Here is a 24276-nt window from a genome sequence, read left to right on the forward strand (position 1 = left end):
AAAGCAAAGATATGAGTGGGAGCCTCTTTGTAGTGTGGTTTCAGGAAGACTTTGTAGTTTTCAATATCCAAGTCCATCCCTTTAAAGCAAATTTCTCCTTGGTTACAGATACATGTGGTTGAAGCTATGACCTCTGTTGATATTATGAAATCCATCCCTGCTATGGCAGTCTTATCCATCTTGAAATTGGTGGCAAAAAGACTGGTGAGCTCACAATGGTAACCCACTTGTTGGACTTTCTCACACAACCCTAGGCAGCCCACTATTTCAAAAGAGCTTTTGATGAACTTTGAGGCATTGATCTCTTGCATATGAGTTGGACCATATCTAGAGACATGCCCTCCTTTTTAATATTTATTCTTTTCGCTAGCAATGACAGTGGTTTATTAGGGAAAATTGTAGAAAAAATCTGGGGGGAGGGATGAGTGTTACGAGTGATGGGGTAGTGAAATTTGTTAGGATGGGTGAGGGAAAGGGGGTAGAAAGTGGAAAAGATAGGAAAAAGCTAGAAACGCAGCAAAAGCACAAAGTAAGAATGATTTCTTGGGAAAACTGGGAAAATGGAAAGATTTTGAAAGGGAAATGGTTGGGGAGGGTATGTCAGGTGTATTCTAGGGTGTTTAGGTAGAAAAACTAGGAAATTTCTCTTAAATACAAGCAAAAACCATGAATTTCGAAAAGTGCAGCAGCATGGAAAACCTAGGAGAGAATTTTGATCATTTGAAGAAGAAATAGTGCATGAGAGGGCTATGGAACACTTCACTTACTTGTTTGAGAATGTTGAAAACTTATTTGGAGAATAAAAACCCTTAATTTTCTTGCTTTCACCATTAAAGCCCAAAAATGTAGTGTTGTCTAGAAATGCATTAGATAAGCATGGTGTTAGTGTGCAAGATGTTTCTTGAAGAAAATGAATGATCTAATGGTTGAGATGAGGCATAATGGTGGAGAAGAGATTATTGGAGAGATGAATGAGGTTTTTGAATGCTTGGATTGTCTTCTTATAGCTTGAAATTATATTTTTTCTTTGGTAATGGTGTGACATCATCATGTACTTTGAGAAGTGATTTGATGAGGTAGCGTACTATAGCGTCATTAATTTTCTTGGAAAGGTTACATCTCCATGTGGGCTAAATGTACCTTTGATACCTTTTCTATACCTAAGTTTCTAACTCCCATGATGGTGACCCAAATGATGGACATGACTCTTTTTTCACTTTTTATGACTAACATTATGATGACAAGTCAAGTGAAATTCTAGACTATAACCTATATGATGACACATTAACTCTTTTGATGACCTAGGACACTTGAATTATGACATGGCCATAATGGGTGATGATGACCATGAGCAAGTAGATGGAGTAACACTAACCTAAACAATAACCAATGATCATTTGACAACCAAGAGATGCCAAATTTTATTTGAAAATATAAAATTTTGACCTATTGGCCCTATAAAACACATGGAAAGATTACATTTGATCACTAGAAATAATGGAAACTAATGTGTCTAATGCCTCCTTCTACTCTCTTTTTGTTATCTCCTAGGTACTAGAGATTGACTTGGATATTTAGTTTGTTCTCTTCTCTTCATCTATGAGTGAACCCCAAGAATGGACACTGCATGCTACTTTGTACTATCCAGATCAATTGCGTCCCTTCATTTTCCAGGAGGCGATTCAATCAGTTACGCCACCTCCTCCCACTTCTAGTGAGGGTTTGATTCCACTTATTTACTTGTAACACTCATTAATAAACTATTTCTAATTTTGTTCAGGCCCAATAACACTGCACAGAAATTTTCAAACAACTAACCCCCCTAGTGTATAAGAAATCTTATCATTTATTCAACTAGTATGGGTCGTAGCTTTTAGGGCTACGCAAGTGGGAAAGTAGGCTTCAAGTAAAGTAGATGAGAAAGAATTTTTTCCTCAGGCCAAGGATCCATAAAACTATCCAACATTAAATTGTGTTAATTAAATAATAATTATTATTATATGTCTAATCAAAGTTCCATACCATTATGGTCCTTTCATGTTGCCGTGTTGAAAATAGCAATAAGAAATGATAAAAATAGAAATTCTAAAACTAACATTGCTAAGGATAGCATTTTAGGATATATTCCAATTTTAATTTGTCCTTGAATTAAAATTCGAATTTAGTCTCACCAATAGTTTGAAAAATAATTATTTAATTCATCTTGAGTTAATTAGTTGGTGAAATTCAAACATGAAGTCCTTGTGAAGTCATGCAACAGTTATCCCTTTGATTGAGGAAGTTATCCCTTAATTAAGGAGAAAAGGATGAGTTGTATTTGAGTTGTAATTAGCTAGCTCAGTTAACTAAGTTAAGTCTAGTTAAATTAGTTCCAAATAGTTTGAGGAACTAATTGTGAGTTCAGTCAGTTAATGCATGCATGTATGAAACTAGTGTACTCTAGGTAACTGAATATTCTCTCATAAATAACTCATGCATGTCAGTTCAGATAAAGACCCAGTTGAGATTAAAGGCAGTGACAGTGTACTATCAGTTGCAAGAATTTTCCTATAAGAAAATCTCTTGCTTGCAGAAGGATTTTCATTCCTTGAGGATTGCGTAGTTTTACAGTGTGTTGGAGCAGTGTGTGAGATCAGTGTCACAAAAGGTTATAGCAGGAACACCAAGGGAAAATAGTGCAAGGAAATAGGAGGCTTGCAGGACATAGGGAAAGGCATATGGGTTTTCTAGTCTATCATGAGCAGCAGTGAGGGATTGCACTAAGAGCTGGATAACTGTGAGAGATAAAGCTTTGTGTAATCCTAAGATATTTCCACTTGTATGATAATACAGATAGCGGGGTTTTTAGCTGAGGCTTTCCCCAGAGTATTCTTCTGCATTTCATGAACATAGAAGAATACTCTGGGGAAAGCCTTAGCTAAAAAACCCGATCTCTATATTATCGGACAAGTGGAAATATGTCTGGATTACACAAAGCATTAGCTCACAAGCTATCCATCTCTCAGTACTATCCCTCTGCTGCTCATAGACGGTCAAAGGCTTCTCACAAACCTTCTCCTCTGCCCTCCAAGCCTCCTATTTCCTTGTGAAGTTTCTCTTGGGGTCTAATGCTACCACCTATGTGAATTCACCTCTCACACTGCTCACTAAACTTAGAAGTAACTGCGCAATCCTGAAGGAGATAATTCCTTCTGCATGGATGAGTTTCCTATATAGGAAAAATCCTCCAACTAATAGTACACTATCCCTTCCTCTGATTTCAACTGGGTCTTTCTCTGAATTGACATGCATGAGTTATTTATGAGAGAATATTCAGTTATCTGGAGAACACTAGTTTCGTGCATGCATGCATTAAGTGACTGAACTCACAATTAGTTCCTCCAACTGTTTGGAACTAATTTATCTGGACTTAACTCAGTTAACTGAGCTAACTAATTACAACTCAAATACAACTCATCCTTATCTCCTTAATTAAGGGATAACTTTCTTAATCAAAGGGATAATTTTTGCATGTCTTCACATAGACTTCATGTTTGATTTTCTCCAACTAATTAACTCAAGGTGAATTAATTAATTATTTTTCAAACAACTAGTGAGACTAAATTCAGATTTTAATTCTCAATTTTAATTCAGGGAAAAATTAAAATTGGAATCTATCCTAAAATGCTATTTATAGAAATGCTATTTTTAGCACTTCCATTTTTCATTCCTTATTTCTATGTCCAACACTGGTACCCAAACTGCTATTTATAGCAATGCTATTTTTAGCACTTCTATTTTTAGCATTTATTGTTGCTATTTTCAACACTCCCTCTCAACAAGAAAGGCATTCAACTCGAACCCGATCCTGAACCTTTGGAATTTTCTACATGCAACACTTCTCCCAAGTGTTGTTACTCTAGCAACTCTAGAAAGAAAAAATCTCCCAATTGACCTCCCTGTTGGGCTAGAAACATCCTCTGATGCTGAAGTTTCCTCTGCCATTGACAAGTGCTCCCTCTGTGACCTCTGAGCTACTACAACACTCCATGCATCTCGCACTGTTGCACACCTCTCTGTGCCATCCTGCATTGGTTCAACACTCTTGTGCCTCTCACATTGTTGCAGCTTGCTAGCTCTGCATTGTCTTGGGATTCCTGCATTGTAGCTCTCTTTGCCGCTCCATCCACATCTGCCTCTACCCACTCAGCTAGTCCTACTACTCCTCGTCGGGGCTCTCGTAGAAAGGTCTAATCAAAGAGGTTGGGTACCTCAATGATCCTGCCCCTATTCCAACCTTCTTAGGGACTATCACTCCACATCGCCCCACCTCCAACCTGGAGGTATGGATGCATGTGATCCCTCTGCCCACTTGGCTCAAAATTTCCCCCTACTGTAGGTCTCTACATGAGTGGATGTCTCTACTCAATCTCCTCTCAGCTTCTCTAGTTGTGGCTGCTCCACAACCTCCTAAAGTTGCTTCATCAATTGTGGCTCCTCCACAATTGTCTGAGACTTCTTCTGGTGTTGCACGTTGAGAGGTAATTTACTCTCCCTCTCAACCACCAAGTCTCCATCAGTTGCCTTGCTCCTCAAGGCTTTGCATGCATCTTGAACCTCAAGTGCATACAGGTTCTTGACTCATGAACTGATCTGCTTCACCTATCTCGTGGTGATGTGTCGAAGGAAAACCTATCCCTTACTGAAGACTACATCATAGCCTTTGTCTTCCAGCATTGTGATCAACACCAAATTTTTCTTCTGTCCTGGTACATACTTGACATCAGTCAAGGTAATGTGAGCTCCATGCTCCCTCTAAAAAACAACTATGTCTACTCCAAAGACACTATACTTTTCATCATTACCCATTGCTATGAGTATCTGGAGATCTTTCTCCTCCAAGGTACTGAACAAACTCTTATCGTCAGTCATGTGGAATGAAGCTCCACTGTCAAGAAACCAACCACATCCCACCATGGATAAAACCATGCATGTGAAGAGTGTGAAATCCAACTCGAACTGTGAGGTGAGTGCCTCACCTTCTGATCCTTCCAATGATCCCTTCTTGGATTTCTTCAGTGGACAATTTGTAGCAAAATGGCCCACCTCATAACAATGAAAGCATTGCACTTTCAATTTGTCAAACTTCTTCCCACCATGGGAAGAACTCAGTTTGGGATGAGAATCCTTCTCCTTCCCTTTCTTTGCCTTACTCGCTAAGGCACAATTTTATCATCCTCCTTCGATGAAGAACCATCTCTGGTGCTTCTTCTTATCTCCTCCTGCATCAAATCCGACCAAAGTCGTTCCCAATATGGTAGTTTTTCTCTTCCATTTACCGAGTCTTGGTAGCTATGCCATCTCTTAGGAAGCTCGAGGAGCGCAGGACTCACCATGTCATCATCGGCTGTCGTGATCCCTACACTTCCAAGCTCATCCCTGCAAGTGGTGAGCTTGTTCAGATATGTAGAGATCATGTCACCCTTTTCACACTTGATTTTCCGAAGCTTGTCTTTTAGCACCAGCTTCCTTTGATTGTTTTTGTTCTGATATAGATCTTTCAATGTTTTCCACATTGAAAACGGTATCTCCCTCCCATGGAGGCTCGAGACAATGTGGTCTCAAACTCCCTCTAGGAGGATTCTCCTTGCTCTAGCCACACATTTATTTTCTTTAATTCCACCAATTTTGTAGCATTAGCTGCTCCCGGCTTGGGGACTTCCTAATCAATGAATTCCTTTAGACTATTGTCCTCTAATACTGCTTCCATGAAATACTTCCAGGCTATATAATTTGAACTACCATCAAGGGCATACTCGAGTCTTAAACCACTCAACGCCATTGGTGAAATTGAGATGTGATAAGAACTCGATTTCTATATTCAGGAACCTCAAACTTTGAACTTCTCCCTTCTTGTATACTATTCTTCGCTTGATCACCTTTTCTTTGATACCATGTAGAATTTCTCACTGTAGATCACTTGATAATTGAATATACTAAAGCAAGATACTTGATCTACTTCTACAAACAAACTTGTGGAAGCTTAATCGATTTTGAGCAATATCAAATAGAACACATATAACAAAGAATGAGAAATCAATCACACATGAACATAGAAGAGTACTTTGGGGAGAGCCTTAGCTAAAAACCCCGATCTCTGTATTATCATACAAGTGGAAATATGGCTGGATTACACAAAGAATTAGCTCACAAGCTATCCTACTCTCAGTACAATCCCTCTACTGCTCATAGACAGTCAAAGGCTTCTCACAAACCTTCTCCTCTGCCCTCCAAGCCTCCTATTTCCTTATGCAGTTTCTCTTGGGGTCCAATGTTGCCACTTGTGTGAATTCACCTCTCGCACTGCTCACTAAACTCAGAAGTAATTGCGCAATCCTGAAGGAGATAATTCCTTCTGCATGGATGAGTTTCCTGTTAGGGAAAATCCTCCCATTGATAGTACATTGTCGCTTCCTCTGATTTCAACTAGGTCTTTCTCTGAACTGACATGCATGAGTTATTTATGAGAGAATATTCAGTTATCTGGAGAACACTAGTTTCATGAATGCATGCATTAACTGGCTGAACTCACAATTAGTTCCTCCAACTGTTTGGAACTAATTTAACTGGACTTAACTCAGTTAACTGAGCTAACTAATTACAACACAAATACGACTCATCCTTATCTCCTTAATTAAGGGATAACTTCCTCAATCAAAGGGATAATTGTTCCATGTCTTCACATAGATTTCATTTTTGATTTTCTCCAACTAATTAACTCAAGATGAATTAATTCATTATTTTTCGAACAACTAGTGAGACTAAATTTTAATTTTAATTCAAGGACAAATTAAAATTGGAATCTATCCTGAAATGCTATTTGTAGCAATGTTATTTTTAGCACTTCCATTTTTCATTCCTTGTTGCTATGTCCAACACTGGTACCCAAACTGCTATTTATAGCAGTTCTATTTTTAACACTTCCATTTTTCATTCCTTGTTGCTATGTCCAACACTAGTACTTGAACTGCTATTTTTAGCACTTCGATTTTTAGCATTTCTTGTTGCCATTTTCAACAAGTCTTGCTCTCTTCAGTCTTCCTAAGAGCTCGCATAGCTACCAAGAAACAGTGAATGGAAGAGATAAGTTGTCGGATTGGGAACGACTGTGGTCGGATCTGATGCAGGAGGAGATCAAGAGAAGCACTAGAGATGGTTCTTCATTTAAGCATGATCATGAAGAAAATCTAGCCTTAGCAAGTAAGGCGAGGAAAGGGAAAGGGAAGGCTTCCCATTCCAAATCGATTTCTTCTCATGGAGGGAAGAAGATTGACAAATCGAAAGTGAGATGCTTTAATTGTCATGAGGTGGGCCATTATGCAACTAATTGTCCATTGAAGAAATCCAAGAAGGGATCCTCAAAAGGATCAGAAGGTGAGGCACTAGCCTCACAGTTCGAATTGTATTTTACCCTCATTGCATGTATGGTTTCATCGATGGTGGGTTGTTTTTGGCACTTGGACAGTGGAGCCTCATTCCACATGATCGGCGATAAGAGTTTATTTAGTACCTTGGAGGAGAAATACCTCAAGATGCACATAGAGATGGGCGATCATGGAAAGTACTGTGTTTCAGGTGAAGGTACGGTTGTTTTTCAAAGGGAGCATGGAGCTCCTCTCACCCTGACTGATGTAAAGTATGTGCCTGGAATGAAGAAAATCTTGGTATCGATCGTGATGTTGGAAGACAATGGCTATGATGTAGTCTTTAGTAAAGGAAAGGCGGTCCTGAGACACATAGCCATGGGTCAGACTAAGAGGATTGGGATTTGAGTGAAGAATCTCTACAAGCTAGAGGTAGATGACTATGCTGCATTGAGTTCCAAAGCATAATTGGTGCAAAGCCAAGATATTGGTGAGTTATGGCATAGACGGTTGGGCCACTTGCATCATGGGGCCTTGAAGATTATGTAGCAGATCTCTACTAGACTTCCCAAAGGTAAACTTGAGCAAGTGGACACATGCAAAGGTTGTACCTTGGGTAAGTATGCAAAATCTTCCTTTCATGATCGAGATAGTCGAGATGAAGCAAGCTTGGAGCGATTTCATACAAATGTGTGTGGACCATTCTCGACAGCCTCCACTGCTCAACAAAGGTATTATGTGATTTTCATTGATGATTTTTCTTGTAAATACTAGATTTATTTCATGCAGAAGAAGGTTCAAACTTTCTCAAATTTTTGTCAGTTCAAAGCTTTGGTTGAGAAAGAATCAGGGAAGAAGATCAGGGCCTCGATAAGTGACAATGGTGGAGAGTATGTCTCTCAAGAGTTTGAGGACTTCTGTGTAGTGGAATGAATTAAATGAGAGTTAATGACACCTCATAACCCACAAAAAAATGGGGTGGCCAAGAGGAAGAATAGAATGACTGTGGGGGTAGCTCAGGTAATGCTGCATGACCAAGTCCTAACACTTCATTTGTGGGCTGAGGCATCCAACACATCGGTCTATTTGCGGAAAAGAAGCCCACATCACATTCTTGGGATGAAGACACCAGAGGAAGATTTCTTCGAGAAGAAACTAGATGTGAGTCAACTTAGGATCTTAGGCTCATCAGTTTATTGTCATGTGATCAATGATGTCCAGAAGAAACTTGAGCTAACATCAGAGTTGGGGATACTTGTGGGGTACACTGATACACCCCACAACTATCGGGTGTATTTTCCTACCAGTTGGAGGACAGTGGTTTGCAGAGATCTTAAGTATGATGACCAGAAGGCCATGCGAGTTTCCCTTGAGAGGGAGTTCCAACTATAGCCTTTGGAGGAATTTTTGGTTCCTAAGGAGGAGGAGCCTTAGACTAATGTGAAGAAGCCGCATGCAGGGGTTCTAGTGTTGGCATTATGATTCTGGTGTTGTACTTGATGGAAACTCACTCAAGTGGCTAAACTCTGTTCAGGCTCTCAAAATGATGAAAATTACGAGGTTCGCAGGTGAATGGTTCAAAAGATGCGGACCCACAGGTTCGTCGTTCATGAAGTGTGGTCATACTCGCAAGTTACCCATTCAGAAAGTGCGGTCCCCCAGTTCACTCACTTCAAGGCAGAGAAGTGCGCTCACGTGGGGTTTCTTATGTTTGGCCCGTGGTATTTAGCCCATCATTCATGATCCTATGGTTTCGGCCCGTGGTATAGGATCTAATTTAGCCCCGGTTTGGATCCCTTGTATTGGTTATTGATGGTTTTGTCCCATGGTGTGAATAAGGGCTTGCTATAAATAGGGAAGGAGATCACTTGGCTGAGATATCTTTGAAAGTTGAATATCTTAAGATCTGAATTTTGGGTTATCAGTTTTAAAGCTAGATCTAAATCAAGGTAAAATTTGAAGGCGAACCTATTGCCAAGTCGTGATCTCTTGGGCGCATGATCAGATCTGTGGATCTGACTATCTGTGGTACATTGGAGGGCTGTTAATTTGGCCCTAATTATAGGTTTGCAGGCGATCTACAACGAGAGTGCGGGGGTACGCAGTACAGAAGAAGACTAAGTGCGGGTATACGCAGCGCAGCTAAAGGCACAGTGCGGGGTACGCAGTACAGAGGAAGTCACAATGCGGGTGTACGCAGAGCAGCTGAAGGCACAGTGTGGGGTACGCAGTACAGAAGAAGACTAAGTGCGGGTATACGCAGCACAACTGAAGGTGAAGTGCGGGTATCCGCAAGTTTATATTGGTGAAGTTGCGGACCTGTTTTGAAATATTTGTTGGCTGCATGTTTTCTATTTGCTACTATGTTATGGGTTTAGGATACTGGTGTTGGTTTTCTGTTTACAGCATTCTAAGAAGTTTGGGTGGCTCATTGGTTTGATTGTATAAAGAGATTGGTTGATTCACATGTACTTGATGTTTATTTGATGTTCTTGGATCCAGTCTGAAAATTAATGAAAAGTGGTCCTTGAAAGAAAAGAAGTAAGGGGGCTGTAGCTCCCTTCCAGGAGAGACTGGAAAATGAGAGAGAGAGTTGTAGCTCTCTGCAGGTTGCAGCCTGCGTACTGGTAAAGGACTGCACCAGTACAAAATCATTGTAAAAGGAGTTTATAATTGAAAGAAGATAGAGACATATTGCAGCAGGTGGTTTTCACCCACATTGGGTTTCCACCTTATATCTGGTGTTCTTTGGTGTGACTATCTGTTTTTTCTTGTTCATGCTCATTATTTTATGGTACTTACATATAATAATTCAAAGTATAAATATATTGAAAAGAATTTGATAATACTGATTCACACCCCCCCCCTCTCAGTATTATTTCCAACATCTAGGAGTGGAGACATCCACTCACGCAGAGTCTTCCAAAGATTGGTGGAAGCACATGAGAGAAGCTAACAGATTGTTGTCAGATGTGAGAGAGAATGTGGGAGAACCATGTTCTTAGCACAGATAGAGGAGGTCACCTAATAGGTATGTTAGAGTCAGTCTTCGTAGCCTGTCACTAGGGATCAACATGAGCTCTTACTATGTTTGGTTTGGTTAGATGTTTTTCACATGATAATCAACACAAAACATGTCATAAGTCTACTCATCAAGATCGTCTTGGACAGATCTTTCCAACGGTATATTACACTCCAAAAACTGGATCGCGGATCAAAAGATATGACCAAATGAGTGATTGGCTCAAAGACCCTCCCATGCAGTAGTTCAGGTATTGAAATATCCAGAGGAAGCTAGGAAATGTCAGTGTCTAGTTTTGTGGCTAGACTGTGACAGAAAAGAAGAGAACATAGCATTTGAGGTCTTTTGTCGTGCTTCTAATCTTCATCTCAACATATGGTGAGCTCATTTCTCTGCTTTGATTGAAAGAGATATCCTGTGCAGACAACACTGTACATCATTGACAGGGATATTGTTGGTGAAATGTTTATAGCTATTGGTCTCATTTAGATGTCCATTTAGTATTTGTTGTCATCCTTACTTACTGTCATTCATCAAATTCTGTCTAAATGCCTACCTAAATTCTCTTAGAGAAGGAGCTTATTAGGCGGTGTTGTAAGCTTTTCCAAGAGAAAATCATGGAACTCTGCTGTGAGCATGTCACTACATTACCATTCATCTACAAGTGTAAACACAGATTTTGAGAGCCCATTTTCTTATATGCTAGACACACTTTTGCAGTGACTACAAAAGTGTGCTATTGTGTGGTTGGTGCAACAGTGGAGCTTGGAGGTATGAACAGGGGAGTATGCATTTGGGTTGAAATTGATCATGGGAAACCGTGGTACATGAGAGGAGTCTGTTGTCATTAGTATTGTTCCCATAGCCGAACCAGGCATGTTCCAGACATAGTCGGTACTATTAGCACAACAAGAACATCAACACAAGAAAGAACAACAAGACACATCTCCTGCAATACGCAGAAAGCCCACATTGGTTATGAGACTAACCTTGTCTTCATCAGATCTGAGCAATCCATCAAATCCCAGTGCTATAGAAGACCTGAGACAGGACTCTGGATCCAACGTGCTAGTTTTCACATTGTTTGAACTGGAGGTCATCACCAAAAGTTTCCGTTCCGATTATATTTGGTGGAAGGAGGCTTTGGAACTATATATAAAGGTTATGTAGATGAGAATGTCAGAGCAGGCCTCAAACCTCTACCTATTGCAGTGAAGGTTCTCAACAAAAATGGTTTTCAAGGCCACAGGGAATGGCTGAAGGAAGTTATCTTTCTGGGATAGCTAAGTCATCCCCATTTGGTTAAACTGATAGGTTATTGTTGCAAGGATGACCATAGATTACTGGTTTACGAGTTCATGTTTTGTGGCAGTCTCGAGAATCATCTATTTTGGAAGGCTTCTATTCCTTTGCCTTGGTCTACAATGATGATGATTACACTTGGGGCTGCCAAAGGGCTTGCCTTTCTTCATGGAGCAAAGAAACTAGTTATCTATAAATATTTCAAAACATCCAACATTTTATTGGATTCATACAATACAGCTAAGCTATCTGATTTTGGACTTGCAAAAGACGGACCGCAGGGAGATGAAACTCATGTTTTGACACGGGTCATGGGGATATATGGTTATGTAGCTCTTGAATATGTCATGACTAGGCATTTGATGGCTAGAATTGACGTCTACACCTTTGGTGTAGTGCTCCTTGAGTTGTTTACTGGAAGATGGTCTATCGATAATACTAGACCAAACAAAGAACACAACCTGGTAGATTGGGCTCGTCCACTTTTAATGATAAGCGGAGGTTGCTGCAAATTATTGATCCTAGGCTGTAAGAACAGTATTCCATGAAAGGTTCCCAGAAAGCTTGTAGCTTGGCCTATCACTTCCTTAACCAAAATCCTAAGGCAAGGCCTCTCATGAGTGATGTTGTTGAAACATTGGAACCTCTACAAAATAGGAAGGATATGGCAAATGTTTCCTTAATGTATACTTTGAATAATGGGATAGATGTACTCTTACTTTTTTTTTCCTTGGAGCATTTACATCACCTCAAGCATATTTTCCTCTGATCAAACTTGTATAAAATATTTATGCCTTCTGTCTGTGGGCAACAATTCTTGATCCTGGTGAAAGGAGCTTAAGTTCATCAATGATTGAAGCCCAGCATAGATGGGATGATCACAAGGGTGAAAGAATAGGGATTTATACTTGGAGAACTGTCTATCAGTAAAAATTTTATTGCAGGTCATAGTATTGGTGCGTGGTGTGCTAGAAGTATTGCAAAGAAGCGAGCAGAGGGTTTCATTGAGATGGGTTCTTTCTTTGACACTAACTCTGACAATTTGGCTTAGTATCCAAAACCAGTGTTGAGCCTTGCTGACGGGTTTGATGGCCAACTCAAAGTGGCTACCATGGCAAAGCTTGCAGGTGAAATATATAGAATAGAACCTGAAATGGGGAATTTCAATACACATGCTGTCAAAACTGTTATTATCATTCTCGAAATGAACCATGCACAATTTAGCCACGGCATTCCCAAAAAATCAAGAGGTTCCCTTGATGCAAATATTCCAATTGAACAGTCTAGATCTGAGACTGCAAAATTTATTGCATCGTTTCTCATTGTGCATATTGAAGGACTGGCTGAAATAAGGTAGCTCGCATATGAAAATTTGAGGAAAGGTGTAAAAAAACAAAAAAAAAAAACCCATGGCCTGTATAATACATTTTGGGAAGCATATAACGTTGTTGGTTCAGCTAGTCATTATCGTTGAAATGAAGTCCTGCTTGGATGACTTCACTCATCACAATATTGATGTTTCATGCAATTTTCTCGAAACTTGTGGGCGTTTCTTGTATCGTTCACCTGAAACAACCATATGCATGGCAAACATTGTTAGAAATAATGATGGGATTAAAAAATGTGAAAAATCTTGATGCTCCACACAATACATTCGTTGAGAATGCTTTTTATCTTTCTAAGCCTCCTGAAAAATATGTTAGGGTTTCTAAAGTTCAGCCTCCTTTGCATCATTATGTGTGGAAACTTCTTTTTCAAACTATAAAGCATTTTCTCCTTCAACTTTGCAAACTACCCTGGAGTGAATACGAACCATATGGCTTGAAGTCTTTTATGAAGGTTCACAAGGGAAAGTATAGTCAAAGTACACCTTATTGCATCTCTTACTGCAAGCTTAAGTCCTCACCAAGAAGCATTATTGTTGTTGTTGTTAACGAGGTTCTAGAGAAATCAAGATAGGTCTCGAGCTAAATGACTATGGAATGCAATAGCGATGTATAGCACACATGCGCCTTCTAGGAGAGCTATACAGTTATCGTCTTGTTGCTTCATCTGTGATTTTTTGATACTCTTTATTTGGTTCTTTTCTTTGGACATGATACTGCAGAGCTTGACACACTGGATCCACCAGAGGACTGTTTTCGCATTCGGATGGTGATAAGTTGTCTTCAAACATGTGGTCACTTCTTTGATAGAGGTTCTTCTAAATGGAGGCTTGATAAGTTTCAGATGTTGTTGAAAGAGCAGGAGCGTAATGGTTTTCTGAAAAGATGGGCAGTAAAAACATTCTGACACAGAAGGATGCAAACCTGCTTCACATTCTATTGATCCAGTTGCACAAATTCAGTAGTGGTTGAGGATTTTAGGGCTTAATATCAACAGTCAAAGGTTGAAACAGCAGTAAAAGGGTAGATTTTGTGGAATATGGTTCCACACTTAAAGGAGCAAATCCAGTAATATTAATTCACTTGGCAAACCTTCACTAAATTTGGGTTTTCCAAAATTATTTCTCATGGTTCTTGAGATAGCTTGGAATATTAGTTGCAAATTAAGCAATCATATTTTTTAGTTTTGATATTGTTTAGTTTTGATATTATTTCATGATAGGATTTTAATATTAATTATATTTATTAATAGGATTTTATTTTATTTTTTATTTCCTATGTTGAGGAAATAAAAATAGATTTGTAATTTAGTATATATAAGATTAGTTTTGAAGATGTAAGGGTTTGATTTTGGCAGCAGAGAGGCTGTCTTGGCTTAATGTTTGAAAGATTAGAAAATGAAATTGAACTATTGGATGTCCAAATTTAATCACAAGAATTCCAAGACCCTAAATAGTTCTTGGAAATTCTCCCTCCTCCCAAAGAAGAAAAGATAAGGTTGCCTTTAGATGGTTGGATGGAAGGATGTTATGATTTGTAGGTTTTAACCCCGTACAAAAATTACCTGCATATGAATTCTAAAACACAAAAAATAAACAATGCGAGAGCATAACACACAAAACACATATACACAGAGATTTCCCCTAGATCCCAAAACCGGGACTACCAGCTTGATTTTTCATTATATTCCTTTCAATGTTACAATACATATTTATACATGCCAAAGCATCCAATACCATGGACCGAAAACCATCGTGTCCAAAACCGTGGACCGAAAAACCATTGCGTCCAAAGAACACGTGCGAAAATTATGCACAAAACCATAGGTGGGTCTGCCCAACCTAACATAGGGTCCAAAACCAAAAATTTTTGAGGCACTGCCCCGGACCCCATAAAGTGGGGTTACGGGTACACCTCAAACCCCCTGTGACCTCCCCCCCCTCTAACCCCCGGTTAGCTACGTGGGCTAGTCGTGGAAAGAATATAACACAACCAACCATTCTCCCACTTGTTTTTTTCTTTCCATAGGGAGCCACAAGAGAGCTTAGTCATTTATCTAGCCCTGAAACGCCCATCGTCTCTCTACACCAAGAGAACTTCTCAGAGCTCACAGATTTTGTCAATGCATCTGCACTATTCTTCAAACTGTCGACCTTTACCAGCAACACCATTTTGTCTTCTATCATATCCCTCACAAAGTGATACTAACCCTCAATGTGCTTTGTCTTTCAATGATATGCAGGGTTCTTTGCCAAGAAAATTGCACTTTGGCTGTCACAGTCTATCCTTATAGCTCCTTGTACTAACCCCATACTTGAACACAATCTCTACAACCAAATGGCTTCCTTTCTTGCATGAGTGGCTGCCATGTATTCTGCCTCTATAGTTGATAGTGCCACTATAGATTGTTTCTTACTCATCCAACTGACTACACCTCCAAATAGGTTAAACACATACCCACTTGTAGATCTTCTCTGATCCAGATCTCCAACCCAGTCTACATCAACAAAGCCACGAATATCCAACACTATGTCCAATCCTGGTCTTCCTTGGTAGCACAAACAATAATCACTAGTGCCACGCAAATACCTTAAAACCCGCTTCACTGTTGTCCAGTGCTCCTTCCTTGGTTTTGACATAAACCTGCTCAATACTCCCATTGCATGTGCAATGTCTGGTCTAGTACAGACTATTGCATACATCAGGCTTCCGACTGCACTTGCATATGGAACATGGGACGCGTCCTCTTCCTCTGCGTGTGTCTTGGGACACTGTTCAGCAAATAACCTCACAGCTACAGGAATAGGAACCTTCACCGGTTTACTATCCTGCATATTAAACCTCTGCAGTATTGTCTCAACATATTTCCTCTAGTTTAACTAGAGCTTCCTCTTTACCTGATCTATTTTAATTTCCATGCCCAAAATATAGTTTGCAGCACCAAGATCTTTCATGTCGAATTTGGAGGACAATTGGGTCTTCAAATGCTGGATAATTTCTTTGTCATTTCCAACCAGCAACATATCATCCACATACAAGACCAGATAAATAACATGGTCACCAATTAATTTAAAATACACACAGTGATTTGCTTTGTTTCTGGTGAAGCCAAGTCCCCGTATAAATGTATCAAATTTCTGATACCACATCCTTGGTGACTGTTTTAACCCATACAGAGACTTCTTTAATTTGCATACCATTTCTTTCTTACCCTTCACCACAAAGCCTTCAGGTTGCTTCATGTATATTTCCTCTTCTGGATCCTTTTGAAGAAACGTTGTCTTCACATCCATCTATTCTACTTCAAAATCAAAAGTAGCAACAACAGATAAAAGTAATCTAATAGAAGTTACCTTGGCAACAGGAAAAAAATATCACCAAAATCAATTCCTGGAACCTGGGAATAACCTTTTGCTACCAACCGAGCTTTGTATTTCTCCATCGTTCCTTCTGTATTTGTCTTCTTCTTGAATACCCATTTGTTGCCAATGGGTTTCCTTCCAGCCAGCAAATCTAGCAGATCCCAAGCCTCATTTTTGTGCAAAGATGCCATTTCATCAACCATGGCCTCTTTCCAGAGTTTTCCATCCTCTGAATCTACTGCTTCCTTCATAGTTATGGGATCATTGTTAGGAATATATAAAGAAAAATTTGAACAGAAATCAGATGGAATGTACCTTTCTGGTTGCCTTCCTTGTCAAACTAATCTTCTCACAGCCGGGCTTTGTGGCTCTTCATCTTCTGATTCCTCCTCTACGGTAGAGTCTGATTCTTCCTCCTTTAGCTCAAACTCTATCTTCTTAGGTTCCTTTGGTTGGAATTCATGTTTAATAACATCTTTCATCTCTCTGAACACCACATCTCAAATGTACACAACCTTCCTTGTTACTGGGTTCCAAAGCTTATAACCCTTTACACCATCCTTATACCCAATAAAGATGCAGTTTTTAGATTTACTATCCAACTTGGTCTATTTCTCTTTGGAACATGTACATATGCATCACATCCAAAAACCCTTAGATGTGAAAGAGAGGGTTTCTTACTAGTCCATACCTCTTGTCAAGTCTTATCCTCCAACGCTAATGAAGGTGACCTGTTGACTAGGTAACATGCAGTATCCACTGCCTCTGCCCAGAATTCCTATCCTAATCTGGCTCCACTGAGCATGATTCTTTCCCTTTCCATCAACGTCTTGTTCATTCTTTCTGCAACTCCATTTTGCTGAGGTGTATATGAAGTAGTCTTTTGCCGTGATATACCAAACTTCTTACAAAATTCTTCAATTTCCTTGCTACAAAACTCTCCACCATTATATGTCCTCAGCACCTTTATCTTTTTCTCTGTCTGATTTTCCACGAGAGCCTTAAATTCTTTAAACCTGTCAAAGACTTTAGATTTCTTCTTAAGGAAATATATCAATGTATTCCTTGAGAAGTCATCTATAAATGATACATAGTACACATACTTACCTAGTGATGGCACCCTCATAGGTCCAAACACATCACTGTGCACAAGCTCTAAAATTTGTTTCGCCCTCTTACTACTAGAGGGGAAACTCACCCAAAACTACTTCCCATATACACAATTTTCACAGAAATCAAAATCTAGAGAGCTATTACTCATACCTTCTACCATACCTTTACCATGAAGTATTCGAAGGCCTTTCTCTCCAATATGTCCAAGACTTTGATGCCACAACATGGTCTTCTCTCCAGAGACCACTAGATTTTCTGCTCCACTTTTAGGAACCACAGAACTGTTGCACCCATCATCAACAGTGCTACCTTGCAGCTTGTACAGAGTTCCAATCTGAACTCCCCGCATCAATACCAGTTCTCCCCGAACCATTTTGCAGGTATCCTTCTCAAACACTGTTTTTACACCTGCATCATCCAACTTGCTTACAGAAATTAGATTTCTGGCCAATGCAGGAATATGCAGAACACCCAAAAGTGTTCTAACCCTTCCACCTTGCAGCTTCAACTTTACTTTTCCATGACTAATGATTCTAGCCTTCCTATCATCCCCTAAGAAGACATCACCACCATCATATTTCTCATACTCACAGAACCACTCTCTATGGGGAGTGAAGTGAAAGGATGCACCTGAGTCAATTAACCATGCCTCATGATCTACATGTGTACTTGAAGAAGCCAAGTATACATCCCCACCTTCATCTGAGGTGGTTTTCGCCTCTGCAGAAGGAGAATCATCAGATCCCTTTCGTTTATCAAGAGCTTTAGATTTACAGTCCATTTTGTAGTGCCCTTCCTTTCCAAATTTCTAGCACACCAACTTTATAGGTTTTCCTGGAGATTTAGATCTCCCTCTAGATTTAGATCTCCCACTTGATGACTTATTTTTGTTTCTGTTCTGGGACCGTCCTCGTACAGATAAGGCATCACCATTTTGGCTCTCCATATTTTTCCGTCTCATCTCCTCGGTCAGCAAGGCTGAGACTATTTCATCAAGCTGCAAAGCAGTTGCATTGCTACCTATTGCAATATCCAAACTATCCCATGAATCTGGTAGAGAACACAACAAACTGATGCACTTATCTTCATCTAAAATTTTAATATCAACAGATGCTAACTGACTTACCACAGTATTAAATGTGTTCAGATGCTCTGTCATCAAGTCTCCATCTTTCATCCTTAGGTTATACAGCTTTTTCCGTGGGAACGGTTTATTCACCAAAGACTTAGATTGATACAAAGTCCCTAACTTGTCCCACAAAGCCTTTGTCATAGCTTCCCTTGATACATTCAGCAATACTTAATCTAATACACACAATCATATTGTGCTCTTTGTGTTCCGATCCAACTTCTTCCATTATTCATCGAATACTCCCGTTGGTTTAGTACCCAGATCTACCACAATCCACTGATCTTTATCCACCAACAGATCCTACATCACAACTCAAAACTCTGGCCATTAAATTTCTCGATCTCTATCTTTCCACTGCTTGCCATCTTCTTTCACCACCAGAATCGATCTCACAAATCTCCCACTGAACAAGGTCTACCATAGGCTTGAGTGAAACCCCTCAGCAATAAAGGCGTCCCCTTGAAGCCAAAACTGCTCTGATACCAAATGTAGGTTTTAACCCTATACAAAAATTACCTGCATACGAATTCTAAAACACAAAAAATAAACAATGCGAGAGCATAACACATAAAACACATATACACAGAGATTTTCCCCTGGATCCCAAAATCGGGACTACCAGCTTGATTTTTCATTATATTCCTTTGAATGCTACAATACATATTTATACATGCCGAAGCATCCAATACCATGGACCGAAAACCATCGTGTCCAAAACCATGGACTGAAAAACCATCGCGTCCAGAAAACATGTGCAAAAATCATGCAGAAAACCATAGGTGGGTCCGCCCAACCTAACATAGGGTCTAAAACCAAAATTTTCTAGGGTGCTGCCCTGGACCCCATAAAGTGGGGTTATGGGTACACCTCAAACCCCATGTGACCTCCCCCCCTCTAACCCTCAGTTAGCTACATGGGCTAGTCATGGAAAGAATATAACACAACCCAACATGATTTACAGCATGGATGTGACAATCTCCAGCCAAGAGCATATGTTAATGAGCTGGGGCAGTAGATAGAATCTGGTTTCTATGATCCTATAGCTACATATATGGAATATATTTTTAAATTGAAAGAAAAACCAAGTTGCCTATTATAGAGCGAGAGGTACTATGGGTATATATTACTGGTAGGATTTCCAACTATGTTCTGGTTCAAACACTATCAAACAACCGCATATTCGATACAGTTACTTGACTGGTTAGTCTGGCATTACAATATCACTTGATCTATTGATTTGGTTGCAAAGTAGGGTAGGACTGTGCATAAATAAGCTACCAAAGGCACCATTTCAGTCTCCAGTATTTGTTATGTACAGTTTGTAGTATGTGTATGTTTGGATTGGTATGAGTTGTTTTGAGTTTGCAGTTGGTTGACCGTATTGCCCAATGGATGAGGCACTTGGTCTACGGTGTTCTTGACACCTCCAAGGAGCTGCCATCCCCAATGGAGCCAATGTTAGAGTCAGCCTTTGTAGCCTGTCACTAGGGATCAACATGAGCTCTTACTATGTTTGGTTTGGTTAGATGTTTTTCACATGATAATCAGCACAAAACATGTCATAAGTCTATTCATCAGGAGCAGCTTGGAAAGAGCTTTCCAATGGTATATTACACTCCAAAAACCGGCTCCCGGATCAAAAGATATGACCGAATGAGTGATTGGCTCAAAGACCCTCCCGTGCAACAGTTCAGGTATTGAAATATCCAGAGGAAGCTAGGAAATGTCAGTGCCTGGTTTTGTGGCTGGACTATGATAGAAAATAAGAGAATATAGCATTTGAGGTCTTTTTCCATGCTGCTAATCCTCATCTCAACATATGGCGAGCTTGTTTCTCTGCTTTGATTGAAAGAGATATCCTGTGCAGACGACACTGTACATCATTGACAGGGATATTGTTGGTGAAAAGTTTATAGCTGCTGGGCTCATTTAGATGGTCATTTAGTATTTGTTGTCATCCTTATTTACTATCATTCATCATCTTGTGTCTATATGCCTACCTAAATTAGCTTAGAGAAGGATCTTATTGGGCGGTGTTGTAAGCTTTTCCAAGAGAAAATCATGGAACTCTTTTGTGAGCATGTCACTGCATTACTGTTCATCTACAAGTGTAAACGCAGATTTTGAGAGCCCATTTTCTTATATGCTAGACCGACTTTTGCAGTGACTGCAATAGTGTGCTGTTGTGTGGTTGGTGCAACAGTGGAGCTTGGAGGTATGAACAGGGGAGGATGCATTTGGGTTGAAATTGATCATGGGAAACTGTGGTACATGAGAGGAGTCTGTTGTCACCAGTATTGTTCCCATAGCCAAACTAGGCACATTCTAGACACAGCCGGTACTATTAGCACAACAAGAACATCAACGCAAGAAAGAACAGCAAGACACATCTCCTGCAATAGGTAGAAAGCCCACCCTGGTTAAGAGACTATCCTTGTCTTCATCAGATCTAAGCAATCCATCAACTCCCAGGGTTGTAGAAGACCTGAGATAGGACTCTGGATCCAACGTGCTAGTTTTCACATTGTTTGAACTGGAGGTCATCACCAAAAGTTTCCATTCTGATTATATTTTGGGGGAAGGAGGCTTTAGAACTGTATATAAAGGTTATGTAGATGAGAATGTCAGAGCAGGCCTCAAACCTCTGCCTGTTGCAGTGAAGCTTCTCAACAAAAATGGTTTTTGAAGCCACAGGGAATGGCTGATGGAAGTTATTTTTCTGTGACATCTGAGTCATCCCCATTTGGTTAAACTGATAGGTTATTGTTGCGAGGACGACCATAAATTGCTGGTTTACGAGTTCAAGTTTTGTGGCAGTCTTGAGAATCATCTTTTTCGAAAGGCATCTATTCCTTTGCCTTGGTCTACAAGGATGATGATTGCACTTGGGGATGTTGAAGCTCTTGCTTTTCTTCATGGAGTAGAGAAACCAGTTATCTATTGAGATTTCAGAACATCCAACATTTTATTGGATTCGGACTATACAGCTAAGCTATCTGATTTTGGACTTGCAAAAGACAGACTGCAGGGAGATGAAACTCATGTTTCGACACAGGTCATGGGGATATATGGTTATGCAGCTCTTGAATATGTCATGACTAGGCATTTGATTGCCAGAAGTGATGTCTACAGCTTTGGTGTAGTGCTCCTTGATCTGTTTACTAGAAGATGGTCTGTGGATAATACTAGACTGAACAGAGAACACAACCTGGTAGATTGGGCTTATCCACTTTTAATGATAAGTGGAGGTTGCTGCAAATTATTGATCCTAGGCTGTAAGAACAGTATTCCATGAAAGGTTCCCAGAAAGCTTGTAGCTTGGCCTGTCACTTCCTTAACCAAAATCCTAAGGCAAGACCTCTCATGAGTGATGTTGTTGAAACATTGGAACCTCTACAAAATAGGAAGGATATGGAAAATGTTTCCTTAATGTATACTTTGAATAATGGGATAGATGTACTCTTACTTTTTTTTTTCCTTGGAGCATTTACATCACCTCAAGCATATTTTCCTCTGATCAAACTTGTATAAAATATTTATGCCTTCCATTTGTGGGAAGTAATTCTTGATCCTGGTGAAAGGAGCTTAAGTTCATCAACGGTTGAAGCCCAGCATAGATGGGATGACCACAAGGGTGAAAGAATAGGGATTTATACTTGGAGAGCTGTCTATCAATAAGAATTTTATTGTAGGTCATAGAATTGGTGCGTGGTGTGCTAGAAGTATTTCAAAGAAGCGAGCACAGGGTTTCATTGAGATGGGCTCTTTCTTTGACACTAACTCTGACAATTTGGCTTAGTATCCAAAACCAGTGTTGAACCTTGCTGATGGGTTTGATGGCCAACTCAAAGTGGCTACCATGGAAAAACTTGTAGGTGAAATATATATAATAGAATCTGAAATGGGGAATTTCAATACACATGCTATCAAAACTGTTATTATCATTCCCGAAATGAACCATGCACAATTTAGCCACGACATTCCCAACAAATCAAGAGGTGCCCTTCATGCAAATATTCCAATTGAATAGGCTAGATTTGAGGCAGCAAAATTTATTGCATCGTTTCTCACTATGCATATTGAAGGATGGGCTGAAACAAGGCAGCTGGCATTTGAAAATTTGAGGAAAGGTGTAAAAAAACAAAAAAAAAAAAACCCCATGGCCTGTATAATACATTTTGGGAAGCATATAACATTTGTGGCCCAGCTAGTCATTATTGTTGAAATGAAGTCCTGCTTGGATGACTTCACTCATCACAATATTGATGTTGCATGCAATTTTCTCGAAACCTGTGGGCATTTCTTGTATCGTTCACCTGAAACAACCATACGCATGGAAAACATTGTTAGAAATAATGATGCGATTGAAAAATGTGAAAAAGATTGATGCTCCACACAGTACATTCGTTGAGAATGCTTATTATCTTTGTAAGCCTCCTGAAAAATCTGCCAGGGTTTCTAAAGTTCGGCCTCCTTTGCATCATTATGTGCGGAAACTTCTTTTTTAGACTATAGAGCATGTTCTCCTTCAACTTCGCAAACTACCTTGGAGTGAATATGAACCATATGTCTTGAAGTGTTTTATGAAGGTTTACAAGGGAAAGTATAGTCAAATTACACCTTATTGCATCTCTTACGGCAAGCTTAAGTTGTCACCAAGCAGCATTGTTGTTGTTGTTGTTAACGAGGTTTTGGAGAAATCAGGCTAGGTCTGAAGCTAAAAGACAATGGAATGCAGCAGCGATGTATAGCACACATGCACCTTCTAGGAGAGCTATATAATTATCATCTTTCTTCAGCCCTGATGATGGATCCCACTTGGGATTTGAAACGTTGGTATAAAAATGTTCATACTGTGGATTCTCCGGTTTCTGATTCAAAAGATACAAACCACAGATCTCTTAAATCCAATTATCATCTTGTTGCTTCATATGCTTCAATTGTGATTTTTTGATACTCTTTATTTGGTTCTTTTCTTTGGACATGATAATGCTGAGCTTGACACACTGGATCCACCAAAGGACTATTTTCGTATTCGAATGGTGATAACTTGTCTTCAAACATGTGGTTACTTCTTTGATAGAGGATATTCTAAATGGAGGCTTGATAGTTTCAGATCTTGTTGAAAGAGCAGGAGCATAATGGTTTTCTGAAAACATGGGCAGTAAAAATATTCTGACACAAAAGGATGCGAACCTGCTTCACCTTCTGTTGATCCAGTTGCACAAATTCAGTAGTGGTTGAGGATTTCAACGCTTAATATTAGCAGTCAAAGATTGAAATAGCAGTAAAAGGGTAGATTTTATGGAATATGGTTCCACACTTAAAGGATCATATCCAGTAAAATTAATTCACTTGGGAAACCTTCACTAAAATTGGGTTTTCCAAAATTATTTCTCATGGTTCTCGAGACAATTTGGAATATTAGTTGCAAATTAGGTTATCATATTGTTTAGTTTTGATATTATTTCATGATAGGATTTTAATATTTATTGTATTTATTAATAGGATTTTATTTTATTTTTTATTTCCTATGTTGAGGAAATAAAAATAGATT

General features: G+C 39.5%; 2 pseudogenes; both read left to right on the top strand.

The window, feature by feature from the left end:
* Positions 1-12797, top strand: part of LOC149151880 (putative serine/threonine-protein kinase PBL8) — a 72085-nt pseudogene extending 59288 nt beyond the window's left edge.
* A 41-nt stretch (positions 12798-12838) lies between these two features.
* On the top strand, positions 12839-22250 carry LOC149151881 (putative serine/threonine-protein kinase PBL8 pseudogene; annotated as a pseudogene).
* The last annotated feature ends 2026 nt before the right edge of the window (positions 22251-24276 follow it).

Source organism: Pinus tabuliformis, chromosome 9 (genome assembly GCF_031772625.1).
Source record: "Pinus tabuliformis cultivar Carrire ecotype Pingquan chromosome 9, CPIR1, whole genome shotgun sequence".
NCBI classification, from domain to species: domain Eukaryota; kingdom Viridiplantae; phylum Streptophyta; class Pinopsida; order Pinales; family Pinaceae; genus Pinus; species Pinus tabuliformis.